The sequence below is a fragment of the Crinia signifera genome, chromosome 6 (genome assembly GCF_055691185.1).
Source record: "Crinia signifera chromosome 6, ASM5569118v1, whole genome shotgun sequence".
Lineage (NCBI taxonomy): Eukaryota > Metazoa > Chordata > Amphibia > Anura > Myobatrachidae > Crinia > Crinia signifera.
In genome coordinates this window covers 155,098,666-155,125,298 of record NC_139222.1, presented here as the reverse complement: position 1 = coordinate 155,125,298, position 26,633 = coordinate 155,098,666, and the positions used below count along the sequence as shown (strand labels likewise).

The 26,633-nt window shown below is 45.8% G+C and overlaps 1 long non-coding RNA gene across 1 annotated transcript in view; it reads right to left on the bottom strand.

Annotated features, from left to right (window-relative positions):
• Nucleotides 1-10,389: 10,389 nt before the first annotated feature.
• LOC146007115 (uncharacterized) overlaps nucleotides 10,390-26,633 on the bottom strand; it is a 31,783-nt gene continuing 15,539 nt past the window's right edge. Inside the window, exon 3 of the long non-coding RNA XR_014444242.1 lies at nucleotides 10,390-10,770. This is a non-coding gene — a long non-coding RNA (uncharacterized LOC146007115). The remainder of the gene's footprint in view (nucleotides 10,771-26,633) is intronic.

The following is a 26,633-nucleotide window of genomic DNA, read 5'->3' as shown; positions in this document are numbered from 1 at the left end:
CAAAATCGCGCCGGTCGCGTCGTATGCGGCTAAAAAAGCCTTAAATGGTCCAGACGCGATGCCCACGATTTCCCCATAGGAAACAATGTTAAATGGCTCAATGTACCCGCGATGCCCCCGATTTCTCATAGGGAACAATGTTAAATACCTCAATTTCACCAAATCATCATAGGGAACAATGGTAAATGGGCCAGAAAGCCCCAAAAACACCCCAGAACAGTGAAATGTCCCCCCAAAAGTACTTTAAGCCACCCCACGATCAACGCGAACCCGAAGCGTGGCGAGCGCAGCGAGCCCGCGAGGGTCGGCGGTACGCATCCTCCGACCTTTTCATACCCCCACTATCCACGTCGGCGTGGAGTTGAGAATAGAATAGTGTGGCGAGCGTAGCGAGCCACCGAGCCCGAAGCGTGGCGAGCGCAGCGAGCCCCGCGGATACCTTCACAGGTAAACGCGTCCCTTTGCGGGCTTCACAGGTATCCACGTTCCCTCGCGGGGCTCGCTGCGCTCGCCGCGCTTCGGGCTCGGTGGCTCGCTGTGCTCGCCACACTATTCTATTCTCAACTCCACGCCGACGTGGATAGTGGGGGGTATGAAAAGGTCAGAGGACGCGTACCGGGCCCCTCGCAGGCTCGCTGCGCTCGCCACGCTTCGGGTTCGCGTTGATCGTGGGGTGGCTTAAAGTACTTTTGGGGGGACATTTCACTGTTCAGGGGTGTTTTGGGGGGTTTATGGCCCATTTAACATTGATCCCTATGATGATTTGGGTAAATTGACCCATTTAACATTGTTTCCTATGGGAAATCGGGGGCATCGCGGCTAAATTGAGGCATTTAACATTGTTCCATATGGGGAAATCGCGGGCATCGCACCCGATTTTTTACTGCTTGCGATGGCCGCGATGCCCCCGATTTTTCCTCACGATGCCGACGATCATGATCGTTGTGGCCGTGCTAGGAAACAAGTACCAATAAATCATTGTTAGTTATAGCCATTTTGTCTTCATCAAATATTAAAATTTGACCAATTTGATATTGTGATAAATAACAGTCAACTAAAAATGAAGCCGCATGAAAGAGCCATGTATGAAAAGTAAGTACACCCCTTAACTGTGCTGTAAATTATTTCAGAGATACATGTTGAGTATCCCTTATCCAAATATCCAAATAATTCCGAAAACCATACATTCCAGAAAGTGAAAAAAAAACTATTTTTCGTGCTAAAAGCACTACTGGGGATATCTGTAACAGCACTACTGGGTCATGATATGTTTAGTGATTTCATGTGCTGTGGGAGATAAATCGCTGGGAGCCCTTCATGGTCGCAGGAGCATGCTCCTTTGATTATGGCTAAAAATTGCTGGTCGCTGGTGCACATTGCACTGTGCAGCACCTGACTACACCTGTGCACCATCAACCAGCGACTTCTAGTCAAAATGAGGTTGAGACAGAATGAGACAGAATAGCTTGCAATTTTCAGTCAAAATCACTGGTCGCTGATGAAAACAGTACACTGAGCAATATATTGCTGAGAGATATTGCAAGTACACTGAGCAATATATTGCTGAGCGATTTTAAGCTAAAACTGTGTACACACGGTGCAATATGATTGCAAGCGATATATTGCTAGCAATATATTGCCAGAAATCATAGTGCTCAGTGTCTCCTTTTCATCAGCGATGAAAAGGAGACACTACTACTGTCAGGGAGCGGGGGGGAGCAGCAGCGGAGGAGGGAGCAGCAGCAGAAGGGAATCCTTTTGCCTCTGATCTCCGCTGACCTCCTGCTCAGTGCCGGGGGAAGTCGCTGGTCGCAGGAGCATGCTCCTGTGACCAGCGACCATTAGGGAGTGCACACAGGAGCGCGCAGCTGGCGATTTATCGCCAGCAGCACTCCAAATCACTGGCAATATGGTCGCTCAGCGACCATATTTCCAGCGATTTCAGCCAATATCGCCCCCGTGTGTACACACCTTTAAACTAATGAGCCACTACCTGCATGTTTTAACATTAACATTTTTCAAAAATCCTCAACTCCATTTTTATATTTCTTTTTATTGTTTTAGTTTTATAATTGAGCTCTAATCTTGCCTCAATACTGTTTTGAATATATGTTTCATTGCATTGCATTGTATATGTGTATATGTGTACTGTTTTCAGATACAGACTATTCTTTCAACCAACAGTCAACCTGTAGTGTTAAGCATTTGTCATCCCCTCCTAATCACAACAATCAGGACCATTCACATACAGGCAACAGTCACAGAATGTAACAATACACTGTTTCATTTTGAAAGTTATAGAAACAAGTGACAGATTGTATTTAAATTGTATTTATTTATATCAACAACACATTGCCTGATTACAATCACTCTGCACCATTACAGCACATCAGAGATAAGATGCATTTTGTATGCGATTTGCGTGCTATGCGATCCGCGGGCAGTACAAAAAGTATGTGCAGCACATACTTTTTGTACTGTGCAATGCAAAGCCTGTCATACAATTTGTCATACAATCCATCTGCTGCATGATTGTATGATTGAAGCTTCATTTAAATAGGGGACTGGCCTACTAGGATCAAAAGTATAGGAGTACCAAAAATCCCTTTTTTATTTATTAATTTCTTTTTTTATTGTACAGGTTGCCAGCAACTACCAATCTGCTTGCATCTGCTGTGTTATGCCATTATCAAATAGCCCTAATGCAGCAATTCTCTCATAACTGTTTTCAGAGTAGTGACAGAATTGTGCAAAAGGACGCCCACTGCTCTCTTCAGCCGCCCGCCCGTCTGCGTCTTCACTGCCACGGGCTGCCTGGAAGCTGCACTTCTCTTCTCTACTAGTCAGGGAGGGAGTGTCACATGACTCTGGTTGTATGAGCCATCTAAAGACTTTGGTTGTATGAGCTCCTAATCCCATCAGAGGACCAATCCTGCAATCTCCCAAGGCCGGCATTGTATGAGTGTGTGAAACCCCCCCCCAAATGCTTTTTTTTTTTTTTTAAATTGTTCGATAACGCATGCGATCGTAGCTTTGCCCTCGCCCTCGCCCTCTTACTGAATTATTCTTTGCCCACTTGCGGCAATATTTTATTTTTTCCGGGGTGGGCGGGGGTGGGCTGGCATCTTATGGGCCTGTGCCCTGGACTTGCCACCTAGGCTAAAAGTTGCCAGCCAGCCCCTGGCCCTAGATATACACACAATACACTCACATAGTTGAACAAACACTAGAACTGCCCTCTCTCACCTATAAAAGGCATCTGTCCATATCATGAGCCAGAAGAACTGGGGAGGTGAAGAGCTGAACTGGCTGCAGGGCTGTCAGGAGGAGACTCTGTGTGTGCCAGGAAGTCCCGCCTCCTCCACACACTGAGATTCTGGAGCAGCACTGCTTATCATTGCAGCGCTGCTCTCATACAGTATTGTAGCTGGCACGCAGGGGCTGGAGTTCACCAGAGGCAATGGATGTCAGGCCGGGTGTCCCCTTCAAATATGGTGTCTGGCGTTGAATGACTCCATTGCCTCCAAGACTTCCCCCACTGCTCCCACTAGGGTTACCACCCATCCGGGATTACTCCGGACAGTCCGGTAATTCGGATTGGCTTCCGGAGTCTGGACGGGTGGCATTCCCGGACTATACAATGTCCGGGAATACTGCACTGGCCTGGAGGCTGGCATCTTCCTCAGAGAGTCAGTCAGATCATCCTCGTCGGTCTGACCTCTGTGGCTGCCTGACTTCCGCCCCCCATTTCTACATCAGATGACCGTGGACTCCGCCGTGGCGCATGCTGGGATCCGGATGTGTCATCTTGATGTACCCTCCAGTGTGGCGTGACGGATACTGCGACTTGAGGAGAGAGAAGATGTCCGAGCAGCAGGAAAACTCTGCCCGCACCCGCCACCCTTAGGAGCAGCTCAGCTGCTACTGCCAGTATTGTAATTTAGGGGGTTAAGACTTGGCGTTCACCCAGCCCATGTCATCACCGTGGCCGCCCATCGCAAGCCCGGGGAATTGCGGAGCCACCCCACTGCACTACTTAAGATTAATGAGTCTGACTGTGCAGTGGTCCAACCCTGTGTGGGCCTGTGGCTGAGCAGCCCCGCCATAGCAGGCCCTAGACTCTGCTCCAGCCCTGACTGAGTGAGACTGACTGCGCCGAGGAGCCCCCAGGTGTCCTGTCCTGCAGCTGATGATCTGAGTGAGCCCTGACTGGTCCTGCCTGGGCCCTGAGCCCTACGCTACAAGAATGTGATCCCCTATGGCACCGAGCAAGAATTCCCTAGCAATTAACATGTAGGTAAGTGGCATAACACTTAATATCCATTGTTTGGTATAATATGTACATGGCATCACGGTGTGTGACATAACGTGTAGTGGGCAACATGGTGTGTGGCGTAGCGTGTAGTGGGTGTCACAGTGTGACGTAACGTGTAATGGACGTCACGGTGTGTGGCGTAACGGTGAGTGGGCATCACAGTGTGTGATGTAACATGTAATGGGCACCATGGTGTGTGGCATAACGTGTAGTGGGCATCACAGTGTGTGACATAACTTGTAATGGGCATCATGGTGTGTCACGTACCGTGTAATGGGCATCATGGTGTGTGGCGTAACATGTAATAGGCATCACGGTGTCCCCGTCCCCTCATAGATGGCTGCCCTGCCTCTACCCCTTCTGTGCCACTCCTGTGTTTGCTCATCCCTTTTAGAATGTAAGTTCTTATGTCTTAGTCCCCTCTCCTTCTGGTCATTGGGATGCACTCTGTGGTTAATGACAATGGCGTCACTATGGGGGTGTAGGCAGCATCCAGCTGTCAAGGGCTGACACCAAAATGCTGGCTGATGGTGGATGTTGCACTGTAACATTATGTGCAGCACCAGGTTCCTGTCACAGTGTAAGAACTACCAATACAGACAACAGCATCACCAGAGGCAGCCCGAGCCCCAGGGACACCTGGAGTGATGAAAATAGGGGTCAGGATGCAAAGTCCCCTCCCATGAAACCATACCCCTTTTAATGGAGTGCGCATGGAATCTCCTGGTTAGAGCTAATCATTTGCTAACTAAACCTATGTCAGGGTTGACGACTTTAATATTCTCCTCTCCTCCCCCTGAGTGTGATGTCACTAAGCCCCGCACCCCATGATGTTAAACGGGTGAATTTGCCTATCTCCGTGGAGGGGGCGGCGCTAAAATGACGTGATTTTGCCATTTTAGCTCCGCCCCCTCCTCTGAGACCCGCGGATTGCGGCATTTAAGTGCCGCAATTGGGGGCGCAGCGGGGGTCCCCCCTGAATCCGGGAGGGTTGCCCACCCTTCCGGGGGGCCGGGAGGGGGACCCGATTTTCGGGAGACTCCCGGCCATTCCGGGAGGGTAAGCAACCCTGACCTATGTTTATGTTGGGCTCCACTTACCTTTGACTTGGTCTCACCAACCTGAGGCCACTTTAAAAAAATCCAAGATTACTTTAAGTTCCCAATCTGAGCCTGATAATTTTTGAATATTACATCTTATAATAATATATGATATTTATTGCTGTTCCTGTCCCTACATATGTCCTGAAATGTATTTTATTATTTTCTCCCTTTTGGCAAAGTTTGAGAACAGTATTTATTGCTTGCTGGTAGAGCAGAACTATCCACAAGAGGGTGCTAAAAGCCCAAAAATCATTATTTATATTCAGAATAATGCAAACAGTTGTATTAATTTATTACCAGTTATTTATATAATGCTCACATATTCCGCAGCGCTGTACAGAGAATCTTTGGCAATTCACACCAGTCCCTGCTCCAGTGGAGTTTACAATCTGTATTCCCTACCACATGTACATTCACATCAATTCACACTAGGGTTGTTTTTGATGGGATCCAATTAACCTACCAGTATATTTTTGGGTTGTGGGAGGAATTCCATGCAAGCACAGGGAGAATATACAAACTCCCCACAGGGTGGGAATCGAACTCACAACCTCAGTGCTGTGAGGCAGTAATGCTAACTGTTCAACCATCCATGTTACTTTTATAAGGCAAACTGCACATATACATGACACAAAATAAGGCATATGATTATTTGATCTTATGCAGGCATCAGATCAAATAATAATAATATGTATACAACAAAACTTATAGCTAACAGTGTACTAAGGTGTGTGTTTAAAAAATTACAGGAGCCGATTGGTTGGTACTTTTTTTCTGCTAAATGTATTGTTCCCTAAACTTTGATACTGTATATCTGAAAGCGTTTTGCTCTCAAAGTGTAGGAAAGCAAAGTTAAGCAACACAGTTGAACATACAGTGAACAGCATTTGAAAACATGCCTTTTGATTGTCCCCATTTATGTTTTCCCTTTAAACTACTATCTCTAACCTCCTGTTCTGGCCTCTCCCAATGGACTGTCTTTTATTCATTGGGATGGCCATTGTTTTAATCTTGTATTCACTAGACTGCTCAATTTCTGATTTCTTTAACACTCCCAGAGGCATGGAGTCGCCTGCCGACGGGCTCCAAGCCTTAAAGGAGCACCTGCACATATAACTACACCTGTGTGGTTCACAGCGGGATCCAAGTGTGACCGCAGCTTTTCCAGTGGAGCTTTGTTGCACACCACTGCTGTCCCAGGAGCCTTGCTAATACCTGGAATAGGGCAAAAAGATGACATCTAGCCTGTGCTACAGCAACCAACAGCGCACCCACTGCTGCTCTAAAGGCCCCCATACACTACGCGATTTGGCCCCGATTTCACCTGATTCTGGAGGATTGGGGCGTGAAACTGGATGAAATTGGCCAAATTGCGTAGGGATCTGCAACGCGGTCCCCGCTCCCTGCCTGCCGCTACATCTCGTGCCGCTCCTCCGGACCGGTCCCCACTCCCAGCCTGCTCCTGCCGCTCCCCGGACTGGTCCCCACTTCCAGCCTGCTCCTACCGCTCCCGCCCCCCTTCGGACTGCTTCCACGGACCGCTAGCTCTCCTGCAGCTCCCCAGATTTTTACATGTGATAAATCGCATCCGATTTATCACATGTAAAAAATGGCACATCAAGTGCCAAATCTTATGAAGCTCCCCCGGGAGCTTTGCCAGCTTGTTTTGTGGGGTCCAAACGAACCAATCATTTCAGCCACAGTTTTGTAGGCCCTGTCACTGAAATAATTGGTTGATTAAAGTGTGCATGTCCTATTTCCGCAACATAAGGGTGGGTGGAAGGGCCCAAGGACAATTCCATCTTGCACCTCTTTATTTCTTTGCATTATGTGCTCTTTGGGGCCTAGTTTTTCAATCTGCCATGCAGTCCACTGCAGTGCCACTCCTAGATGGGCCACATGTTTGTGCCGCCCACTTGTGTCGCTTATCATAGTTATCCAGCTACCTCGGTGCAATCTTTTGGCCTAAAAACAATATTGTGAGGTGTTCAGAATAGAATGGAAATGAGTGGAAATTAATGTTATTGAGGTTAATAACAGTGTTGGAGCAAAAAAAAAAAAAACATTCACAGATTTTAGCGGTTTTATGCTTTTTAGAAAAAAAAAAAAAGAACCCAAAATGTTGAGGGGGTGTTTGGCAAAACCCATTAGAACCCCAAACCCGAAGGGAATCAGAACCAAAAACCCCAAACCCAAACGCGAAAAGTGGCCGGTGCACATCTCTAATTATTATTATTATTATTACCATCTTGTGAACAAGTGCCCATTAGTGCACTAGTTTTCGAGATGAGGCATGTCAACCGACTTAAACTGTATAATTATGTTTGCATATAGGGCATGATTCTGGCTGGCTTGCCAGGCAGCATACATTCCTATATCATATTCAATCTTCAATATCTACAATTATATTCCATTTAAAAGGTGCATAACATAATTAGTATGTCAGCCAACGTATATATCCTTACATTTATCTACTATAACTATCCCTGCCATTTGTCCTGCCAAACTTTCCATTTTGTCATGAATTATTATATAGCAACATCTTATTCTCTTCAATCACTTTCCCTGGATTGTAATATAAGTTCCCAGCCCCACTTTGACAGCGACATGACCCAGCGGGGGACCCAGCATCGACAAGTGTATGCATCTGACAATGCCGACAGTGACGGAGTGGGGGCCATGTTTCATTCGGCAGCATAGCCCTCGCTAGCGACATCCCCGTGAACCATGCATGTAGGACCAACAGAGGATGTTGCTGCTGACCAGCAGGAGTTTGCAGTGTTGGCAACATAGTGGGAAAACAGTAAATGATCTGCCTGATATATCTGTAATATCCGCTGAATTGGACTACATAGTCGACTTCTACTGTGAACCCAGCTTAATAACCATGCGTTTAAATTTAGCTATTAATTGTCTTTACCTCTAACACTCCCCTCTCCCTTACATTTTTTTAAATACACATTTCCTTTACATTTCAAGAAAAAATGGTACTTGTTTCCTAGCACGGCCACACCGATTCAGATCGGGGTGGTCGTGTCGGAAAAATCGGGTCGATCGCATCGCATGCGATTTGGTCGCATGCGATGCGATCGACGCGACCGACCGATTTTTGACCCGATTTTTTTCATTGAATCCAATGTAAATTGGGTCCCTGGGACCCAATTTTACATTGGATTCAATGAAAAAAATTCCCAACCCCCCCAAATTTAAGCGCGTTAACCCCAGCCCACGATAGATGCCAACCCGAAGCGTGGCGAGCGCAGCGAGCCCGCGAGGGGCGGCGGTACGCGTCCTCCGACCTTTTCATGCCCTACTATCCACGTCGGCGTGGAGTGAGAATAGAATAGTGTGGCGAGCGCAGCGAGCCACCGTGCCCGAAGCGTGGCGAGCGCAGCGTGCCCCGCGAGGGGACGCGGATACCTTCACAGGTAAACGCGTCCCTTCGCGGGCTTCACAGGTGTCCGCGTCGCCACGGACACCTGTGAAGCCCGCAAGGGGACGCGTATAACTGTGAAGGTATCCGCGTCCCCTCGCGGGGCTCGCTGCGCTCGCCACGCTTCGGGATCGGTGGCTCGCTGCGCTCGCCACACTATTCTATTCTCACTCCACGCCGACGTGGATAGTAGGGCATGAAAAGGTCGGAGGACGCGTACCGCCGCCCCTCGCGGGCTCGCTGCGCTCGCCACGCTTCGGGTTGGCGTCTATCGTGGGGTGACGACGGGGACATCTATAATGTGAAATGGGTCATATTGGCCCATTTCACATTTTTTCACATTTTTACAGCATTTCAATGTTAAAAAATATTTTAACATTGAAGCCTATGCAAAAATCGGGTGCATCGCGTCGCATCGCGTCGGGACCAATGTTAATGGTCCCGACCGACGCGATGCCCCCGATATTTTACCTTTCCCGACAAGATTTCAATGTTAAAATATTTTTTAACATTGAAGCCTATGGAAATATCGGGGGCATCGCGTCGGTCGCGTCGGGACCAATGTTAATGGTCCCGACCGACGCGATGCCCCCGATATTGTCTCCTAGCCGGCAAAATGGACCTGATTTCAAAAGAAATCGGGTCCATCGGGGGTAATCGTGTCCCTTAAGTAAGGGACACGATTACTTAAGATTGTGGCCGTGCTAGGAAACAAGTACCGAAAAAATTGTAACATACGATTAACTAGTAAGCCAGCTTGAAGCAAATGCTTTGAAAGCTAGATGTTGTTTCTCTTGCTGCAGATGGCAGTGTCCAAACTATGGCCCTCCAGCTGTTGTGAAACAACAAGTCTTATCATGCCTTGCCACAGTTTTGCTATTAGGAAATGCTTAACTATGGCAAGGCATGCTGGGATGTGTAGTTTCAGAACAGCTGGGGGGCCACAGTTTGGACATGCCTGATATAGATGATATGACAATGGTAATTAGTGAAATACAAGTGTTGATGTCACAAATAGATAAGAATGCAAGGTACTTCCTCATCTTTGCCACCACAGCTTACGCCAGTTACATTAGCAACTTTTAGAATAGCCCCATTGTCCCCTCGCTCACCATGCTTCAGGCTTGGTGGCTCACTTCACTCGCCACAACTTTACTAAAGGTAATAGATGGTGGCGTGGACACAGGAGGGTGAAGTGGACCCGGGGTGGTGCAGGTTACACTACGTAAGTTCCATAGCATAAACTGTGACCGCAAAGATGAGGAAATACCGAATACGATTAAGATATCAATGTTCACATGTTGATAAACAAATAATACAGCTAAACTCAGACCTGTTTTCAAGAGTCAGCCAGAACTGAGGCAGTGTTGACAGTAATCAGGGAATCTTGGGAGTATAGTGTCACACCAGGGGTCTGAGTCGCAGAGACTGAGACCTCTGGTGGGGACCTGGACCGGTACCTGAACCGGGGAGGTTGTAGAGGACCCTTTCGCATGTGATGCGAAACAGTGCACCGAGAGCCAGTAATCAGACAGAGGTAAAAGTACAACCAGATTTATTATGCAGAAGGTTGTCACGGTACAGGCAGTAAAGTAGGCAATGATGGAATATATACAGTCACTGTAGATAGCAATACTTGGATACAGCTGGATGGAATGATGGAATCGATGGTGGAACATCGGATCCGGAATATCGGATTGAAGATGGAACTGTGGGTCCGGAATGACGGACTGTAGTTGAGACTGTAGGTCCGGAACAACGGACGGAAGCTGTAGACTGTGGGTCAGGAATATCGGACTTCAGGGCCGATGGTGGAACATCGAATAGGACCAAGGTCCTGGAGCTAGGCTTGGATTGCTGGGCAGCGGATACTGGATCACAGGAGATGGAACACCCGGACTTCTCAGGAGATGGAATACCTGGAACACACTGCAGCAATGGAGAACATGCACCAGCAGGTAACACTTGCATAGACAAAAGACAACTGAAGCACTAGCATTGATCTGAGAGCTCCCAGCATACTTATACCCACTGTGTGGCCAGGATTGGCCGGGCAGGTATGACAGGGAGATCAGATCACACAGGATTGGACAGGAATGACATGTGAATGGGAAAACATGGCAGCCCCCATGTCAGGCTATGGCGGGAAAGACTGTTTGTATGCACCATGCTCGTGGCCGGGAGCAATGGCGCCGGACAGGCGGATTGCCGAGCACTGGACACTGTCTCTGCGGGTGGAGGAAGCAGTGCGCCGCGCAGCCGCAGACTCAGCAGCGCTGAGAGGACTGGAGGATGGTAGCGATGATGGCGCACGGCAGCCAGGATGCCGGCTGTGACGAGATCTGAACCGCAAGCTGAGCCTGCGGAGGCACTTAGCCGGTAAGATGGCCTGACGTAATACCCGGATCGTGACATATAGCTATATTCTGTACCATAGTGTTTTACATAAACTTTTCCAGAGCTGGACCTTAAGTTCTGGAGATAAGGGGGTAAACTTACTAAGATGGGAGTTCTATTGAAGATTTGGTAACCAATCAGATCCCATAGCAACCATAGCAAAAGATTTTATATGTTATTTTCTAGAAGGTGCTAAAAGAATAAGAAATAGATTTGATTGGTTGCTTTGCTGTTGCATAATCGTACAAGCAGTCAATAAACAGCTGCAATGGAAGACAAGTCCTCCATTAGCTGATTCAGTGCAATGAAACCCATATCACATGCTCTGACCAGCAAGTGTCATGGTAGCAGAAAAAAACATACAGAGTGGAGCATAAGCATACCTCCCAACATGCGCCATTCCAGGTCATGTTGGGAAGTTTTTTGTGACAGTTGCAGAGGTGGGGCTGCAGCACAGATTTAAATTCAAATAGAGATCCCCACCAACTGCAAGTCCAAACACTGCCAAAACACTGGCAGTAGTTATGGCTCCCCTATTTGATTTTGGACTGCACTATTGCCTCACAACTGCCACTGCACTGGCAAGGAAGTCCAGGAAAAGAGCATTTTGTCCCTTCTGGAATCGGTCATGTTGGGAGCTATGGTTCCAAACGCATGACTACTACCCCTGACACTGAGTTCTTCAACTAATATCTAACAGTCTGCATGGATTAATGCTATATGTCACATTGCCCAACATTTTCTCTTTTTTGAACACTAGAAAATAATGTATTTGACAGTTAGGTTTCGTAAAAATAATGCTGCAGATTTATATAAGCACACATTTTTGTAAAGGCTCCCGCGGGCATCGCAACACACAGTACAGAAAGTATGTGCTGCACATACTTTTTGTACTGCCTGCAGATCGCATTGCACGCAAATCGCATGCAAAACACATGAGTTGCGATGTGATGCAATCCAGCCGATAACGCATCGCATTGCCTGGGCCTTTAGAAAAATGAGCCATACAGATATAATTGAATCTTTGCCTCTCTGTAATTTCATTTTTGAGCCTTTAACATTTAAAATTGACTAATGCTACAATAGGATAAAATGCTATATCCTTTTTTGTCATCAAAACCACAGTACACCAAACCAACCCAATAACTTGAAGGTTCACTGGTACTAGAGGAAGTTACATGCTACAGCAAACTTCCTGATCTCTCCAAAGATGTAACCACTGTACAGCTTCACTCTCTCATCTGAAGTCTACTAACTTAAAACACCTCTCCGCTTAAAGGGAAAGTCTAGATCAGTGGTCACCAACCTGTCGCTCGCGAGCTACAGGTAGCAAAACGGGTGGCTCGACCACTGCTCCCCGCCCAGTCCGCCCACTGCCACCTTCCCCTGCTGCCACCTCCTTCCCCCGCGCTCCTTCCCCCGCACTCCTTCCCCTGCTGCCGCCTCCTTCCCCCGCACACCCGATGTCTTCTTTCGCCGCCGCCATTGGAGGAGAAAGGCGCTAGAAGTCATATTTGACTTTTAGCGTCTGACAGGGAGGCCCCGCCCCCTATCTTTGCATCTCCTCACTGGCCTTTCCTGTCTTCCGGCCATTAGTCTGTTCCTGTGGCTGTGCAGTCTTCCTGTCCAGGAACCCACCAGGAATGAGGTAAGCCCGCACCGCACTGGGCAACGCCCACAGCAGTACTCTTCTCTGTATCTTGTCTAATCCTTAGCTACCCGCTTACTCCTCTCCACGGCTCCCCTTCACCTGTACTGCATGGCTACTCATGCTGTAGGGGGAAGCTGATCATGCTCCCCCCTACTCTTCCAATGATCAGCTCCCCTCCACCTTCAAAACTGCACCCCCCCAGCACCTCACCTCTGCTTCCTGCCCCTGCACCTCACCTCTGCCTCCTTCCCCCAGCACCTCACCTCTGCCTTCTGCCCCAGCACCTCTCCTTTGCCTCCTGCCCCCAGCACCTCACCTTTGCCTCCTGCCCCCAGCACCTCACCTCTGCCTCCTGCCCCCAGCACCTCACCTCTGCCTCCTACCCCCAGCACCTCACCTCTGCCTACTGCCCGCAGCACCTCACCTCTGCCTCCTGCCCCGAAAAACCTCACGTAAGCCTCATGCAAGCACCGCTCCTTCTGCACCTTACCTCTGTCTCCTGCCCCCAGCATCTCTACCTCATGCTCAACACCCCCTGTTAGCCTTCTGTCCCCAGGACCTCTCCTGCATTAGAAGCCTTACTGTGGGACATTGCATGAGGAATCTTGTGTCGGGGGCATTGTGGTGTGTGGCATAATGTGTAGGACATTGCGGTGTGTAGCATAATGCATTTTTGGGGTCTGTACTGCATTCCACCAGGGGCTGGCAGTGTCCTGCGGTGGAGCAGCGGTGAATAGATAGTGTACACATGCGCACAGCTTCTATTCAGAGAGGCTGGGGGCATGCGCGACAGCTCTCAGAGCACTGGCTATGCCCCCATAGCATAAAAAAATGGGGGACGTGGCCTTGCAGGAGTACCATGGTTGTAGGTCATCCCCCCTAATTTTGCATGTCCCTTCTCCTCTGCCTCCAGTGTTGGTAGGTATGTGTGGTAGGTATGTGTGGACATTGCAGTGTGTGGCATATTGTGTCTGGGGCATTGCGGTGTTGTGCATAATATGTAAAGGGCATTTTTTTGGTTATTATGCAGCTTTTTATGTTTTTTTTTTATTTTAGTAGCTTTTCAGGCAGTTTATATTTAAGTGGGAGGCTGTCCTAATTGCTTGGGAATATGAGCGAGCCCCCTAAACTCAAACCACACAGCAGGGGAAAGTATTTGTCCCTCCTGGAATGGGTAATTTTAGAAAAAAATTACTTTCTTTTATTGAAGCGTAAAAAAAGAGAATTCAATACAAATAGTTTGTGCAAAGAATACAATATACTGTATATAAACATATAATAACTTGTTAAAACACCAATGTATATTTTACCAATGCAGTAATAGGGCAAAGGTCTTTGAACAAAAAAAAACATTGTAAATAAAAGGGAGAAGAGATAAAGACATATATCGTAGCACGGTCCACTTCCAAACCAATATTCCCATAATGGGCAATCCCAAATAAAAACATAATCTACTGTACTAATGCTGAGTAGTGTCAAGGGAGATCGGGGGATCTTGCATACACATACGAGTTTCATACCAGAGCATCTCCGTATCTGATCCCTTATGGCATGGGGTGGAGTATCAATGTAAACTTTCCCACATGTTAAAATAAAATTCAGTGGATATATCTGTCCGCAAAGATGCTTCCCACTACTCCATTTAAAAAAATATGATATCATTTATTGAGAAAAAAAGAGAATGGGGAAGCCGTGGGATGCAACCAAAACGGTAAAATACATTTCTTAGCAACCACGGATACAATAATCAATAATTTGCGGACCCCCTGTGTCACACGAGTACCTTCAGACATAATGTCAAATATCGCCTACTCTGGGGTTCGTAACATTGCAGATAGCAAATGTTGTGTGGTGTAACTCCACACCTGAGTCCAGAAGCCCCGTCTCACAGGACATTTCCATAAACAATGTTACATTGATACTCAGTAAAATATATATTGGGGAAAATCAAACAAACAGTTTATTCAAATTCAATTAGAATAAAAATTTCAAAAGGTAGCTATTCAACAAATGTGTTAAGGAAATAACACCTGAAGTCCACATTGAAGCGCACACTCTTCTGGTACCAATGTATTTAGAAAGAAAAAGAAATAACAAAATACATAATCTAAAAATGAAAAGGCCTTTATCTTTTGCCATGATGAATATAGATCCAACAAGATAAAATATTCACTTTAATTAAAATGTTAGTAATCTTTATCAATGCATTGATAAGCATCAACAATCCTGGGACATCCACCAAATTAGAAAATAAGGTACTTGTGTATTTTGGCGGCGCCCACGATGAGGATCGCGTCCATCGTGTGTGAAAAATCGGGTCCATCGCGTCCATCGCGTCGCGTCGTGTGCATTAACATGGCACACGACGCGACCGATGCGATGGACGCGATTTCTCCATAGGCTTCAATGTTAAAATATTTAAACATTGAAATCGTGTCGGTCGCGTCGGTCTTGTGCCATTATAATGGCACAAGATAAGTTAGACTTTATAAAGTCCATTTTACATGGAATAAAATGGGAAATGGGCCAATATGGCCCATTTCTCATTGTATATGTCCCCGTCATGTCCAAATATAACTGCCCCCCCATTGTGAGTGGCACCCCAGTATTGACGTCAACCCGAAGCGTGGCGAGCGCAGCGAGCCCGTGAGGGGCGGCGGTGCGCGTCCTCCGACCTTTTCATACCCCTACTATCCACGTCGGCGTGGAGTTGAGAATAGAATAGTGTGGCGAGCGCAGCGAGCCACCGAGCCCGAAGCGTGGCGAGCGCAGCGAGCCCCGCGAGGGGACGCGGACACCTGTGAAGCCCGCGTGGGGACGCGGATACCTGTGAAGGTATCCGCGACCCCTCGCGGGGCTCGCTGCGCTCGCCACGCTTCGGGCTCGGTGGCTCGCTGCGCTCGCCACACTATTCTATTCTCAACTCCACGCCGACGTGGATAGTAGGGGTATGAAAAGGTCGTAGGACGCGTACCGCCGCCCCTCGCGGGCTCGCTACGCTCGCCACGCTTCGGGTTGGCGTCAATACTGGGGTGCCGCTGACAATGGGGGCCATTTATATTTGGACATGACGGGGCCATATACAATGAGAAATGGGCCATATTGGGCGGAGCCACGACGGCGTGCACGTGAGGGAGGTTGCTCTGACCCTCTGGTGTGTTTGACTACCAGTCGGGAATCTCATGCTCTCTCTTCCCACCCTTCCCCTACCTGTTGCCCGATAGTGTGAGCTGCGGAAGCCGGTGCGTGTGTGCTGTGGCACGGTGAGCTTCAAGGGTAGGCGGCGGGTTGCCGCGCGCTCCCATACAGCAAGGACTGGGCTGGTGACGTCAGAGGTCGGCGTCTGGAGCCTGGGGCGGACACAGATTAGCGTGCAGCGGTGGGCGCGTGGAAACGGCGTCCCTGAGATACAGGCACCGGCAAAATAAAAATAAAAAGAGCCCCTCTACCGCGACCCTGTGAAACAGTTGCTGCGGAGACGCCGGCAGAGACCTGCTCACCCCTCCAGTCGTTTGGCGGGCAGATTGCCACGTGTGCCCAGTTGGTGGAGAACTCAAGGACGCGCGGTGCAGTGAGTGGGTTGCATCCCTCTGTGCCTGTTAAATGGGGTGTGCTACGCTATACCAAATGGTGTAGCAGGTGGGCAGTATACTGCAGCAGCAGGGGACCCCCTACGTGAAAGCTCGCAAGAGAGGCCGGAGAGATAGAGAGTACTACTGCAGCTGTGAGGGCAGATCGCCTACCCATGAAGATACTGGGTGGATGAGTGGAAGCCTACTCGAAAAGAACAAACAGCAAGTATCATTGGCATTTTTTCTCTTTTTTGTGACAAGGGTATTGCAACTGACCTGTAGAGAACAGGCTGTGTCTCAGGACTTTTCAATTGTATTAAGCACCTGTATTCAGTGAAACAGGATATAATCGTCTTTTTTTCTCTTTTTCTCTGAGCTGTGTTTAATAAGTCCACACGCACTGATAAATTGACAGTGACTGGTACGGGACTGTATAGGTAAAAGCTTTGATAGGGTCTGATTATACAGAGTGCATATCCTCTCATAGGGTGCGTGTGGTGAAAAAATCCACAAGTTCAGATGGGGAAGACGGGCCAGTCTGCAGCAGCCGCAAGGCTGGAGAAATATGCCCGAACGCAGGCACAGGGAGCGAATGCTTCACGAAATGTTACCCCCCAAAATACCCCCACAAAAACTGGCACTGATTCAGGTGCAAATGAAGTTACCTTGTCACAAGTGCTGGAAGCTATAAGTACCAGTGAATCACGGCTTTCTGAGCAATTGAATAAGGTCCAATCAGACGTAATGCTTATACGAGATGATATGCAAAAAGTTCGCCAGAGAGTATCAGAGGTGGAATCTCGGGTGTCACAAATTGAGGATAGGGTGGATCCCCTAACCACCCAGGTCAAGATGTTGTCAGAAAAAGTATCTGAAATGCGCACAAAAATCTCGGACATGGAGGGACGAATGCGCAGGAATAACATTCGCTTTGTGGGGTTTGAGGAGAAGGTTGAGGGGACCTCACCTGAAAAGTTTATTGAGGATTGGCTTCGTAAATGTTTGGGGAGTGAGGCCCTATCACCCATGTTCTCGATTGAAAGGGCGCATCGTGTTCCAACAAGGCCACCAATACCGGGGGGCCCTCATCGGACTCTAATCGCTCGTGTGCTTCAGTCCAAGGACAGGGATGACATTCTAAGACTCGCCCGCAACATGGGGGATTTAGAATATAATGGGAAAAAAATTGCAGCATTTCCCGATCTTCCATATGATGTTCAGAAGGGAAGGGCCGGGTTTCGAGAAATTAAAACAAGGCTGCGGGAATTGAATGTTAAATACGCTATGTTGTACCCTGTGAAGTTCCGGGTGATACAAAATGACGAAGCTAAATTCTTCTATTCCCCAGAAGAGGCGGCCGCCTGGATTGACAGGACTTTCCCGAGTCGGAGGCAGCTCTCTCATACGTAGTAGACTGGCTCTGTTACTTGGGAAATTACCTTCATCCCTGGGGAACTTTGTGTGTCCTTGGAATGAAAAGATACCTTAGCCGACATTGTAATGCTGATTGATTTATTTTTATTGTTTTATTTTTTGTTTATTTTTCCTTGGGTTTTTGAAACAAAAGTTATGAAAATCTGGGTATATGATATAGAGCAAAAGTAAAACACTAGAGTACCGGGCAGCGGATCGGGGGGGGGGATGGGGGGTGGGGGAGGGATATAATGTTTGGTTAAGTATAAACCAGAGGGTCAGGCACGCGTTAGAAAGGTGGCTAATAAGTAATTAGTCCTACTACTAGGGGGGGTAAGAGTAAAGGTATACCTGACCGGGGAGGTAATACAGGGAGGGTACGGGTGGGTGGGAGAATGTTTAGTGTTGTAAGTCTTATTTTTGTTGGGGGGGATAGTGTGGGGTTTATGTATATAGTGCAGGCTGTTGGTAAATCGTATATGTTTACTTATGATCAACGAATTCAGAAAAGCAAAGACAGGTACAGTCAGATTTGGCAGGACTAGTGTGTCTGGCTGGAAAAATATATATATGATTAGATATGGTAGGGTTTATGACATGGAATGTTAGAGGAATGAATGAGAAGATCAAGCGATCCTTGGTTCTTAACCAATGCCGGATATCCACTGCTAATATAATCTGCCTTCAGGAAACCCATCTTTATGGGGATAAAATACAAGCACTAAGGCGACCCTGGATTGGTAGAACCTTTCATTCGCAATTCTCCTCATCATCTCGGGGTGTTACTGTTATAATCAAAAAAAATGTAGCTTTTGAATTGTTAACGATTAATATTGACCCAAGGGGCCGATTTGTTTTTTTTGGATGGGCGAATTGAGAAAATTAGATATTGTATCCTAGCCATCTATATACCCCCTCCTTTTTCATTAGAGGTATTACGGCTGGCGGTTAACTTCGCAGCCGCATGTCCAGATAGTATTGTCATCTGCCTGGGAGATTTCAATGCCGTGATGGACGTTAACTTAGATAGATGGAGTAGAAGAGGACCTAGTGATGGTAGCCAAACAAAACTGGCCCAATTTACAACCGAATTCGACTGGTGGGATGCATGGCGTGAGACGCATCCTAATGTGAAACAATATTCATTTTATTCTCCTCCACACAATGCGTTCTCAAGGATTGATAATATTTTTGTGTCTAGAAATGCTCTCATGAATATAGCCTCGATTGAGTATTTGGCCCGGGGAATTTCGGACCACTCCCCAGTGCTGCTGCAGATTAATACAGCGGTTAGCACCGGTGTTAGACTCTGGAGACTTCACCCCTCTTGGCTGTCGCAATTCAATGATATAGAGGAGGTGCGCTCAATGGTCAACGGCTTTTTCGGGACAAATGCTGGTTCCGCTGAGCCCTCGACGGTTTGGGATGCCTCAAAAGCCTACATACGTGGGATCTGTGTAAAAAAGATTGCGCAAGCCAAGCGGAGGTATCGTGAAGCTGCCACGCTATTAGAAGATGAGTTGACAGTTAAGGAACAGAAATATTTGAGGGAAGATACCGAGGCCACTAGAAAGGAATGGGTGGATGCCCAGCGTGCATGGGTAGAACATTTACAGATCATGACGACCCATAAAATGTTGAAAGACTCTCACAAGTTCTATATGAATACTGACAAAGCCAGTAAATATATGGCATATATGTCAAAATTGGATAGACCATCATGTATAGTCACAAAAATAAGATTAGACACAGGAATGGTGGCCACCAACGCACCGGATATTGCAGCGGCATTCTGTGCACACTTTAGAGAGGTTTATGCTACAAAAAATACGTACGGTAATGATGAGATTAAAAACTATCTTCAGGGCATCGATCTTCCAGTCCTTTCTAGGGGTGACAGCGAGATGCTTGATGCCCCGATTTCTATCGAGGAGGTAGTGGCAGCTATTAAATCCCTTCCGACTGGTAAGGCCCCAGGGGTAGATGGAATCCCTGCGGAATTTTATAAGAAATTTGAAGAGATTTTTGCCCCCAAATTACTACTTTATTTTTGTAAAATGGACCAGGGGGGGGGCTTTGCGAGTTCAATGACAGAGGCAATTATTAGTGTCATCCCAAAAAATGATAAAGATCCATCAATAGTAGATTCGTATCGTCCTATCTCCCTGATCACGACAGATGCAAAGATTTTTGCTAAAATTCTGGTCACCAGACTAAATGCCGTGATCGGTAAGATAATTCACCCAGATCAGGTCGGGTTTATGTGCGGTAAGTCTACGGCAATAAGTCTTCGTAGATTATTTATGTATTTACAAATGGCAGATACACTAGGAACCCCAGTTGCTATTGCATCATTCGACGCTAACAAAGCGTTCGATTCGGTGGAATGGCCGTATCTGAGGCTGGTCCTATCTGCGTACGGGATAGGCCCTAGATACATAAACTGGATATTCAGGTTATATCAATCTCCTAAAGCCAGAGTCTTGGTCAATGGTTATTTGTCCGAACTGTTCCCACTGTCTAGGGGCACCCGCCAAGGGTGTCCACTTTCTCCTTTATTATTTGCGCTCGCCATAGAGCCAATGGCATGTAAATTGCGATTGCTACTGGGCCCAACGGGTGAGAGCCGGAGTCCCATTAGCAATATTATCTCGCTATATGCAGATGATTTATTGGTCGGCATGAACGACCACACTAGTCAGCTGCCTCAGGTTATTGGAGATATACGGGAGTTTGGTCGGTATTCCGGATTGACCATTAACTATGGTAAATCTCAGCTGTTAATAACTGGGATAGTAAACCAAAATGGGCTTCACTGTGAGTTTTGTCCTCCAGTGGTGGATAAGTTTAAATATTTAGGAATAGTGGTTTCAAGTACTCCAGCTGACTATATTGCGCACAATCTGGACCCTATAATCGAAGAGTGTAAAATTAGATGCAAAAATTGGCAGCACCTCCCATTAACTACCTTGGGACGTGTTAACCTAATAAAAATGGTAATACTTCCCAAACTCCTGTATATATTTACTCATTCTCCCATTCTAATAAAAGAAACAACATTTACTAAAATTCGCCAAGTGATCTCATCGTATGTTTGGAAAAACAAAACGCCGAGAATTAGAATGTCGTTTCTGTGTAGAGAGCGAAGCGAGGGGGGGTTTGCTATGCCCAATTTTAAAATATACTATTATGCCGCCCAATTAACTCATCTTGTAACCTGGATAAGCGGAAATGAGTACTCTGCAGAACTTGGGAAGTATGTTGCCAATATTTTTCCTAACCATTCGCCGTTACAAGTTGTCCTAAAGCAGGGAGGTCACCGCAAAGTTCCCCCATTCATGCAAGAATTACGGGTTATTTGGCAATGGGCGTGTAAGAAAATGGGGTTTGAAGAGATAGATCCGGATACATATATTTTCTCCATGACCCAGTTTTCCAGTTTAAATGCAAATCAGGGAGGGAGAATGTGGGAGTACTATGGAATAAACGCTGTGGGTCAGGTCTTTGAGGGGAATGTGCTGAAACCTTTTTCTCAGCTGCAGCTGGAATTTGCACTTCCTAAACATATGTATTATAGGTATCTGCAGCTGAGAAGTGCTTTAGCGCAAGAAAGCCGCACGAAACAAATTGTTCTGGCCGAATCCCCTCTAAAAAAATTTGTGAAAACCATAGGGAATAGAAAAACTCTTTCTAAATGGTATAAATTTCTTATGATTAATACACAAATAGACAATAGAGATGGATTAACTAATAAATGGTTGATAAATATCCCGGAGATGGACAGTGAAGAATGGAGAGTAGCGTTAGAGGCCCCTCGCATGTCTACTAATTCTATAAGAATCCAACAAGTTCAGCTAAATATTCTTTATCGTACATACCTAACACCTGATAGGATTTCAAGATTCTCGCAGGAATATGGTAATCGGTGCCCGAAGTGTCATAATATTGGTTGTGGGTTTTGGCATTTACTGTGGGAATGTTGTGAAGTACAGAAGTTTTGGCAGGAGGTTGGTGGGGTACTTATGAGTATCGGGCTAGAGGCCGAGGACCTTCGTCCTCTGACAATTATTCTAGGGGTATGGCCGAGCTCTGTACCATCGGGATTCCGACAGTTGTTGATAAACTTGTGTGCAATAGCAAAGGTCATTATCGCCCGTAGGTGGATGGCGAGAGAAAGCCCTGGAGTCCAGGAATGGATTGCCCTGGCTAATTCAAACATGATGCATGAGCGTTACGTGTACTCTTCCAGGAACGCTGTAGATAAATTTTATGTTATATGGGAGAGGTGGTATTATTCAAAATATTATACTAGTTAGGTTCTGTTCTTGGGTTTTTTTTTTTTTTGTTTTTTTTTTTTTTTTGCGGTTGGAGTTCTCACCCTAACACACTCCACATAATATTAAAGCGGGGGAAAAGACGCCCCAGTATATGTAAAAGAGAAAGGGGAAGGAAAGGGGAAAGAAAAAAAAAAAAAAAAGGGGGCACTTTAAACAGAAATACCTTTAATAGGTATGATGTCTTACACGGTAGGTTGTTAACGGGGACGGGAGGGTGGGAGGGCGGGGGGAATTCACTAGTACACTATAAGAATTTCTTCTAATCACGAAGAGAATAATTGTACAAGCCCACACAAAAGTGCCAGGTGGTTTATAAATAAGTGGAATTTTAGGCCTGTACCTTTGCGGGCACACTCACACATATGGTAGTTAAGAATTTTTTTTTTTTTTTTTTGGGGGGGGGGTTAGGGGTGGGGGGTGGTGGAAGGGAAAGGAAGATCCTAGCTGAATTAATCTATGATTAATCAATTGATACCTAGTTCCTGGAGGTATGTTTGCACGTAACGGCCAGCGCATGATATAAAGGAGACGGAATCGATATTGTGTCTACTGCAGGACATACTGGTCTGCGCATTACATTAGTCCTGGCTTTTTAACGGATTCGATTGAAGGATAGTCTTATGCTGCACTATATTATGTTTGTCGTATGTTTGATGAACTTGTCATATTGTATTGTAATGTATTGTTTTGTCGTGGTGAATGTATGTAAATGTCAGAAACTTTCAATAAAGAATAAAAAAAAAAAAAAAAAAAAAAGAGAAATGGGCCATATTGGCCCATTTCCCATTGTTTTCTATGTTAGATGGACTTTATCAACTACATTTGATCTTGTGCCATTATAATGGCACAAGTCCGACGCGACCGACAGTATTTCAATGTTAAAAATATTTTAACATTGAAGCCTATGGAGAAATCGTGTCGGTCGCGTCGGTCGCGTTGTGTGCCTTAACTTTAAGGCACACGACGCGACGCGATGGACCCGATTTCTCCATCGGGTTCAATGTTAAAAATATTTTAACATTGAACCCTATGGAGAAATCGCGTCCATCGCGTCGCGTCGTGTGCCTTAAAGTTAAGGCACACGATGCCCGCGACGGGCGCCGCCAAAATACACAAGTACCGAAAATAATGTTCAAACCTGAGAGTTGACAAGTGGAAAATATCATGTTCCTTTCGATCCTTTAGTTACAGTTATGTTGCAGAAAAAGCTTGTAAAACATAAAACAGATCAAAGACTGATGTCTAATGCATTTCTAAATAAGCAGATTCATCATTGGGCATTTCCTGGACATTCCAGAAGAGTAGGCCATTCTGCCTAAACAAGTTGCAGCTCCAGGGGGCTTGCCGCATGTATGCGTACATGCCTTTACCATAAACAAGTTGCATTTGTACCCTTCTCAACTTGATAAGCGGCCCAGGTAAGATTATTTAGGAGGGTGGGAAGATTATCAGCTCAGTCTTAGACATTTAAGAAAGCACTGGGGAAGAGGAATTAAAGATATCTGCCTTTGCAGATGATGTTTTGTTATTCATATCAACACCTAGACAATCTCTGGGAGCACTGATAGATCTTATTAAGGAATTCGGATCCGTGTCTGGTTTTGAAGTCAACTTCGAGAAGTCCATGGCTCTATACCTAAAACCTGGATGCACTTGTCCGGCATGGCACAGAGACACTGCTGTGCCCTGCACTACAATATCCATAACCTATCTTGACATTCAACTACCAAAAAATCGAAATAATTTATATGACCTCAAGCTGAAAAATGTTATTCAGGGAATGCGAGAATGTATAGATGGCGACATTTGAAGCTATCATACCTGAGTTGGGCCAACTTGGTCAAAATGGTCCTATTCGCCACAATTTATACCTATTACAGTCTCTACTGATCTTACTGACAAATCGAGACATAATGGAAATTAATACAATTGTACACACATTTATTTGGAAAGGATATAAGGGCAAGGATTGATCTGATAAAACTAAAACAGGCAAAGTAGGTCAAATGGAGGGATTAAGTTACCCAATATTACAGAATAGTGCCATGGTTCTCATATTTGTTATCTTCGAGATTGGATACATGGTAAAGATATGTATTCTAACACTACTATAGAATCTACTTTCTTAAATGGTGATAATTTAATTGTCTTTTTACACTTACATGATGAAGAAATATGTGCTCCGCTACAGGATAAGCCTTTATTAATGACTACACGTAAGGTATTGCATATATTGCGCCACCGTCAGAAGCTCAACCTATATGTATCCCTCTACTTGCCCTTTGTTTCAAATTTAAGGTTTCAGTATGGCAATACACATCATCCATTCACGCTATGGAAGCGACATGGGATCACTAGTTTAGGACACTATTCATAGAGAGACTAACAGACCATTTACGTTTGCACAAGCTATTAAAAAATTCCCGATTGCACAGCCCTTCCCTCTATCATATCTGCAAGCTCAACATTATGTGGCTGGAGTTCTCATGGTTTTCTCCCCGATTGACTATAATAACCCATTAGACACTTTATTGCGATGGGAAAATGCTCCCTTTAAAGCAATCTCTGTCCACTACTCAATCCTTCATACCCCCCTCCAACATAATAACCTGAAGATGCGGATGGCACAGTGGAGAAATTATTGAAAACTCTTGAAACAGCCATTAAATTAGTTCCTGCAACTTCTTACACAAAACTGTTCTTAAATGTTTTACAAAGGACATACTTGTCGCCACATTGTAGTTATTTGATGGGTTTAATGAAGATCATTTATGCCTTAGGTGTGGCTCACAAAGAGCGGAATTATACCATTGCTTATGGGAATGTCCCATAATATGGTTCTTCTGGTCTCAGGTGTGAAAATATGCTACCCAACATTTAGGGCAGTATTCAATGATCATTATCGCGATGTGCAGCGAATCCTGTTTAGGATTCGCTGCACATTGGCAGGGTTCCAGAGGGCTGGCGCATTCGCTGCCAGCCCTCCCTCTCACCCTATTCAACGCCGCAGGGGCTCTCTGCCACTGCACTGGTCCCGCTCATGCATATGTAATGAGTGGGACCAGTGTGAAGTGAATATTTAATGAGCGGCTCCCCGCACCCTACTGCTGAATTTGTAAAAAAAAAAATAATAATAATAATAAAAAATAAATATATATTCATGTGCTTTAAGCACATGAATAAAAATAGCATGCCCCTTCACAGAATAAAATTACTGATTTTTTTACTCCCAAAAAAATGCGCTTTATTTTAAAAGATCACATTCCAGTTCACCTTAAAAAGATGTTGAATGCAAAACGGTGAATCATAGCGAAAATCATGATGAAAGCAGTTCTCCATCTTAGCATTGAATAAACTCTCGGCGAATCCCAGTGAAAACCCCATTGAAATACACCAGCGAATTGCAGTGAGCATGAAATGGAGAACTGGCCGGCATTCACTGTTCGTTTTCGGCGAACAGTGAACATTGAATAGGGTGAATCAGATTTTCAGTGAAAAAGATTCACCGCAAGGAGTGAAAACAGCCTGATTCGCCGGGAAAAAACGGTGAATCGGGAGCTTTGAATGCTGCCCTTGGTATCTGCATTGTCATTAACTCCTGAATGGGCGATATTTGGCATTATGCAGGGTTTGATCAATGCGCTATTAGCTGCAACTGGTGCTGGGATTTGTCAGGTCCCGAATAAGTATAGAGGGAGAAAAAAAGGGTATTGCACCAGCGCAGGCTGACAAAAATGATAATGAGAACGGTATATTTTACAGTAAATTTTATTATTAGAATTAATTACTATAGCTGTAATTAGTTTAAGATTCAATAATGAATGGTATAAAAAATATATAATAAAATAAGTGGACATTCAGTGGTATACAAGACACATCACAATTGCAATATAAATGGGCATATAAATATGCATATTACCACACGGACATCACTTAGATGGATCCCATAATAGCAGATAACCAGGTGGCCGATTGAGTCCCAGAACAGAGTCCAAGATGGAATAGGTTCCTCTGACGGGGGAAGATGGTAAAACCTGGATGGCTTGATCTTAGTCCAAAGAACTGCCTCGGATTGCTTTTCCGGATGGGTTGGTGCAGCTGCACATTTGGGTGTCCTGAATACGTGGATTACTGTGGATTGCTGTGATGTTCTTGAAAGGGGTGTCCAATTAAAAAGAGCTCAACGCGTTTCTCTGGGATTAGCCTCCCAGCTGCTTCAGGATATTTGGCATTATGCCTGAAGGTACCCAAGTGGCACAAGTCAGAAAACTACTAATTATTGTGTCTGCCGCTGCCCAAAAATGTATCTTTCAATTCTGGCTACAGCCCCCCATTCTCCCTCTTTTTGAACAAATTATTCAACGTTTTTAGAATGTGGCTCGAGGCAAACCTTTACAGAAAAAAATATCTAA